Source organism: Macrobrachium rosenbergii, chromosome 50 (genome assembly GCF_040412425.1).
Source record: "Macrobrachium rosenbergii isolate ZJJX-2024 chromosome 50, ASM4041242v1, whole genome shotgun sequence".
Lineage (NCBI taxonomy): Eukaryota > Metazoa > Arthropoda > Malacostraca > Decapoda > Palaemonidae > Macrobrachium > Macrobrachium rosenbergii.
Genome location: NC_089790.1, coordinates 38,527,042 through 38,534,387, shown reverse-complemented (window position 1 = coordinate 38,534,387; position 7,346 = coordinate 38,527,042).

The following is a 7,346-nucleotide window of genomic DNA, read 5'->3' as shown; positions in this document are numbered from 1 at the left end:
TGCATGCATTGCAAACTGAACATCCCCTCACAAAATCCTCCACTGATGTGAGCCATTTTGTTCCCAAAAACCTCCCCTGTACAATGTGATATGTCTTCTCAATACTCAATTGTGGACTGAACAATATCCAAAACCAAACTTTGCAACTATCTGTGTTGTATCTCCTTTATCCTCACTACTCCTCAGCTTATATTTAATTTTCCAAACTTATGAATTACCCTCTAACTCTAGGCCCTCAAAAGGCAACTTATAACCCTTTCTAACTAATTCCCCTCTAAGAAACACCTTTGCATCTGCCAAAATTTCATCCTCACCCTGTTTAGCCTCCACTAAACTAATATCCCAGTCTAGGCAATCCCCAGACACATAACAAACACGAGAACCATCTGAATCATAAAAATTCCTAGTAAGGGTATCAGCTAAAACATTATGTCTATCTTGAAGACAAAACCCCTAATTGTCAAAAATCACCTATCTCTATTAGGAGAAAGATCTGGCTTATTAAAAATATCCAACAACTGCTTATGATCTGTAAGAACTTCAACTTTGTTGCCCAACAATAACATCTTGAAATGAATCAAACTAGACACTACCTTGAATGCCTCTTTGACCGTCGTGCACATAGATATCTCATTACTCCCTCGCCTCTTAAACTTCCTACTGTAGAATGGTAGGATGCAATTTACCCTCAAATATCTGCATAAGGCAAGCTCCCATGCCCTCATGACTGGCATCTATCACCAATGTGAAAGGCTGCTCGAAATCTGTAAATTTCAGCACCGGGAGACTCATTAAAGCCTCTTTAATTTTCTGAAAGGCAAACTGTTGCCTCTCACCCACACAAACTGCACATCATCCCTCAACACATCTGTCAAAGGAGACAGTAAGGTTGAAAAAACTTTTGCAAACTTATGGAAAAGTCCCAACATGCCCAAGAAAGAACGAATCTGCTTCTTATTTTTAGGAGTAGGAAAATCCACAATCACCCTAACCTTGTCCCCATTTACCCTGACACCTTCCTTAGAAATAAAATGAACCAAATATTCTATCTGCTTCTTCAAGAAATCACATTTGGCTAATTCAATCTTCAAACCCTCTAACCTAAGCCTCCTAAGAACCTCCCTAAGGACCTCTAAATGTTCCTCTAGAGAATCAGTGACAATGAAGATATCCTCCATATAGAAGTAAATGGACTTCCCTAACACTTTTGCAAAACTGTATTTACTAATCTTGCTACCCTAAAACCAAAAATCGTGTAAACTATAATGTCCCTTGTGACTCTCCACAAGGAACCTGCAAAAACCCCTGCATCAGATCAGTTGAAGAGTAGATATTTTTACCCCAGATTTCTACAAACAAATCCACAAACACGCCACAAGATAGGGGACCAGGATTGACTTATCATTCAACTTATGAAAATCCACACGCACACGTACTGAGCCATCCTTCTTAGGCACTGCTAACGCTGGAAAATTAAAAGGTGAGGAACTGGGCCTAATTATACCTTCCTCTTCCCACTTATTGACCTCTTGCTCTACCTGTCCCCTAATCTTAAAAGGAATACTATATGAAGGGACAAAAATAGTCTTAGTCCCATCCTCTAAATGAACCTTGTGTTCTAACAAATTAGTTAACCGCAGCTTATCCCCTTTAAGAGCGACAATATCTGCAAACTCAGCCAGAACATTTCCAACCCCTCTATATACCCTTTATAATCAGCATCAGTTAAATGATCCCTAAAAACCTGTCTCCTAACCTGTAATTGTGCCTCTGGAAATTCATTGTTGTCCCCTACAATAGCAACTGAATTATTGTCATCAACCCAATCTCAAAATCTACCACAGGTGTATCCTTCTGATATCTCTAAACTGAATCATTACAGTTTAGTAATTCTACCCAAGTAACCCCTGTATTGGACAAATTGCTCAATACACCTTGAAACCACAAACCTGTCTGGGCATTACACGTCTTTCACTCAGACTTTCACCAGAGCAACCATACCTGGGCCAAAAACCACATCTTTAGATAAAATACTTTTATAACAATTCTTCCCCTCAGAAACATATTCAATATCAACCTCATAAACCATCATCAACAACTGATCCCTTATCATGATCGCCTTTAATCTCATCAATTTCCTCACAAGGGACAAAAACCTCAGGTACCACAACAGTCATATTGCCAACCCCCGTATGAACAGAGATTCTGTTTTGCCTCCATGCTGGATGACCCAGTAACAATGTATTCCCCAAAGCAGCCCCTCGTAAAACCAAAAAAGGCTCTATAAAAACTTTACTTCCTAGGGACAAAAAAACGTCCATGCAACCCAAAACGCTCAACCTGTTTGCTTGAACATCACATACTATCTCTTTTGCAGGCCTCAAACAGCAATCGGAAAACACCGATCAATATAAATCATAATTCATCAGATTAACAGACGCACCAATATCAATGAATACCCTTTCACAGTTGACTTTGGCTCAAAGGGCTCAGCCAGAAGTTCTACATCACAAGAAACACCCATCACCTTTTCCCCTTTTGTTGTTCGGCCCTCAAAAAATTCTGCTACTCTCTAGAACATTTGAAAAACCCCTTCGAGGAGTTCTTCTATTAGAAATGCCAAAACCCTGAGATGCACGCCTAAATTCATCCCGTTTAAGAATTGGACAAAACCGCCAACCATGCTTTGAAGTCTTGCAGACACCACAATATCTCACCTTGCAAAACTTTTTTGTTGTGACCCTCCTTATTACAGTTAAAATAATGGACCTGCAACATTAAACCCATAGAACACATACTATCTTCTGTCTTGGCACACAACCTCGTAGAAAGAAAAATGGAATCACCCTGTAGCAGGAGCATTGGAATAGCACTGAAGCCTTCGGCATCCCATTTATGAAAGTGCTATCCACAGCAGGACATTTCAACAGGTGTTTGAAAACCTGCAAGAAAAGCAAGACTTCATCAGACCCCTTTCCTATCCTTTCATCAACACTATCTACTATGACATCAGGAACATCATTAAGCATCCATGCGAACTGAAGCAATTTCTCTATGTCATCCACAGAAATATTGTTACCCTTTACCCAACTGGAGGCTCTTAATTTCTTAGTAAAATCTCTTGCAGCATCGAAGCATCTGGCGCTAAATCTGACCAAAGAATCCTGACCCTTTTGAATCTTAAAGAGCGTCCTGAGGTCTCGAGCTGCATCTTCAGCATTATCCGTCCCATATGCTGACCTCAGAAACCTCTTGAGATCCTCCCATGTCTTACAATTCCCAAATTGATGACTCCGACACCATTATCCCATGTCCCCTTTATCTAAACTGAGGAATCCTTTTGCTCCATTCAAAGCCTCTACCTCTTCCATAATTTTCTTGGCGACCAGATAGTTTGACACACTCTCAATAAAAATTTTGAGAGGCACTAGAAGAACCCCATCAACCAACCTGGAAATGGCTGAACCCGGGAGGCGACTGACGTAAACTTGTGAAAGAGAGTTACTTTGCCACTACCTACAGCACCCTCCACCATATTGTCGGGATTGATAAAACTCCAAGTCCCAACAACACAACCTGATCTCGACTTCATACACTAACAGAAATTTCAAAAGAAAATCTTCATGAAGACAAATGGGAAATTCTCTGAGAGAGTAAAAATAAAAAAGAGAAAGCCAAAAAAACAAGAAAACTAAGAAATGTTTACCTAATAGCAGAAGAAATATTTATTCCCAATAACCCAACAACCATCAAGCAATTATCAACACAATAACACAAGCTCCCCAAAAATAATCATAATAATTTAAAACAAGACTAAGAATTCCATCATCAATTAGTGCTTAATCACCGATGCGAACTGCTGATCACAAAAAATACACAAGTTGTGGCCCGTAACCAACTACCTCAGTCTACCCCCACATACATAGAAAGCAGGGCTTCACAGAGAATGGGAAGGAAGCGGGATATTCTGCCCACTAACTACTTTACGAGTACATCAATTCGCACAGCAACTCTGGGTCACTTGCAAGGTAATAAAAAAAAGTACTTGCTCGCCCTTGAAATGGCTTTTTCCCTTCTACGACGCTAAACAATGAACTAACATAAAATAAAGCTCACATAAAACTATCCCCCTTCGTCTTCAAAACCCTCTGTGCTGCAAAAATACCTGGAAACACTTCCACAACCTAAAAAAAAAAAACACTCCGATGCTCTCTCGACACACAAACCCACTCACACCAGCATAGGCCATTAGCTACTGACCATAAAAAAAAAAAAAACACCTGGGTCATCAACAGTATTACCAACCGAACGTCTCAAAGATTATTGGAACACACCCTATTTTGGCCTAATGTCCACGTTATCAGTCCCTTCAGAAGCTGTTAAAGGTTGTAAGGTCAAACTGCCACCACTATCATACCCTACTATACAAGGTCTGCTGTAAGATCAATAACATGATCAACTTTGTCCGTTAAGTGATGGCCACGGAACGATGGTTGGCCTGTTCCCAGGGTGGATTGCATTCTCTCTTACCTTCAAGTTTTTTTGTTTTGATGTTCTCTCGGTGAGCTGCCATTTTTCTTTCCTCAGTCTGGTCCAAGTCACTAACTGCAAAGGAAGAACGGCAGTGGCATATAGCAAAAATATAGTTTTTCAGTAGTCTAACATGGTTGATTGTCAGTTTTTGAGCATCAAAATGGGAATATCTGCACAAGGAAAGTGGATCTAATCTGTATTCATATTGAATTATTCACACCTACTATGGTGCCCATGAAAGTGAACAAACGAGCTGCTTATCTTTGGTGACGGTGACATAAGGCATCACCCAGGGCGTCTCCATCCCTTATTCTGAGAAGCCAGGGTTCTTGTCCCTGTCATCAGCACTGAGGGCTGAATATGGTGCCTCGATGGATTTACATTTGTTTGAATATTTTTCTGGAAAATGTTGTTAATTTTGCCTTTTTTAAAGCTACTTTTTGTTTATAAATATTAATTGTTTATTTAACTTGATTTTGTTTATATATTTATATATATTTTTTTGTATATTATGGTTTTTATATGAAATTTACATCAGACCATTGTTTATATTAAATACTGTAAAAATAAATTAATTTTAAGCTCATTTTATTGTTTTGGAATTTTCTCCTCCTTTGTTTATTGATAAATGGACTGGTCAGTCATGATCAGCCCCGACACAGAGTATGTTATCCAGCAACTCCAGTCGACGGCCCACTGAGCTGATCGTTACAATGGGATACCGTGACAGGAATTTGGCTCTGTTTTACTTCATAATTGTATATGCATACATACATACATTGGAGAGGATATATATATATAAAAAAATATATATATATTTTTTTTTTTTTTTAGGTGGGGAGGTGTCACGTTATATGATATTTTGCGGAACTGCTGGTTCCTCGCTCGTTCCCTATTGTGGATTGCTATATCCCTTACCTTCAAGTTTTTTTGTTTTGATGTTCTCGTCGGTGAGCTGCCGTTTTTATTTATCAGTCGGGGCTGGTAGGGCATATATAGGTAGCGGCAGTGGCAGCAGACAGCATATAGTTTTTGGAGTCGACGTTGGTCGAGTTTTTGAGCAGCAAATTGAATATATATATATATAGTGGAGCACGATATAGAGGTGGAGTGTGACCATGAGTGAGTATATGACCATAATTTTGCTCATCTTTGACTTTTTTGACAGTTGTGAGGCTGTCCTGACGTCTCCATCGGGGTATTTAGTTTGGTTGATGGGTTCTTGAACTAATGATTGTGCAGCTTAATAGCGTAATTTAGAATTGATAATACAATTTTTGTTTTTTTTCTGAATAATATGTTTATTTTTAAAATTTTTTTAATGCTACATTTTTGTTTATAAAGTTGTTTCATTTTTATTTAACTTGATTTTTGTTTAGTGCTGCCTTTTGGCTTTTTTTGTACTTATGATGACAGGTTTATCTTTTTGCCAGACCTGACTACTTGTAAATACTAGTGAAAATAAATTAATTTTAAGCTCATTTTATTGTTTTTTTGTTTTCTCCTCGTTTTGTTTGTTGCATCTGCCCTTCTGACAGCCTTCGTCCATTGTATGTTAAAAAACCTTAATAACGACCCTCGGGTCTTACAGAACTTTTGTATCTCATATCTCAAAATGCTTTAATGACATCATGTAGCGATGTTTGGCCTGTTACTGGAATCCTAAAATTTGTTTCATTCTGATTTCAACCAGTTGATTTCTCTCTCTCTCTCTCTCGTTATCCAAGTCTTTTAACGAAGTGTTTTGAGGTCAAGAACAGCAAAACATTTGAGATCAAAAATTTAGTTTATTCAGTTGTCGGTGCCTGGTAGATTAAAATCAGAATAGGAATCAGCAAGTGAATATCAGCAGGTTTCCCAGAATTGTAAGGTAACATGAATTAACCAAGTAATAAAAATGATAAGTTATCAACGTCCACCAGTTGAAGTCTTTATTGACAAAAAATCAAATGTGTATTTTTGTGTGTTTTTCATGACAAGTCACATATTTTCACATTTTTATGTTTGTGATTCAATATATTTATGAAACATTTTAAAAACACAATTTTTTAAAATTGCATACTTGATTTAAAAATATTTGTTGGGATGTTTCATTTTCAAATCAAAAGGAATGCTTGATAGTTTAAATGGTAAATTAAAAATCAATCAAAATCAAATTAGTTTTGATAAAAATAAATTCAAAAGATAATTAAGTGTTGGTTATTTTCAGTGTAATAAATCAAGTACTAATGTTAAACTTTGAATTTAAAAATAAATTTTTATTTAGGCTTTTTGGAAAAAAGTGTTTCATTTACTCATTACAGTGCAATCACAAAATCTTCCAGAAAAGTAGATCTGAGCACAAAGGAATCAAACATGTTTTATCTAATTTAGTTTTCATATTGAATTATTCACAGACTATGGGAAACACCCAAGAGTTGATTTGATGGAGTGATGCACGCTTTACCTGAAGTTGAAGATTTCTAGTTTAATTTTTGCCAGCACATCATTCTGATAGACTTAGTTTGATTTTTCAAGTAATAAATAAGCCAGACTAAGGGATCACTGGCCTTCATCAGCACTGACTTGCTGAATAGTTAATGGCAAAGAGTTCATTTACCTTTGCACAAGATATCTTCTAATCTTGAAATTGTTTAGCAAAAAAATGAAATATATAACATATTCATCCTAAACACTTTTATATATATATATATATATATATATATATATATATATATATATATATATATATATATATATATATATATATATATATATATATATATATATATATATATATATATGTATATATACTTGTACATATATTTAATGTG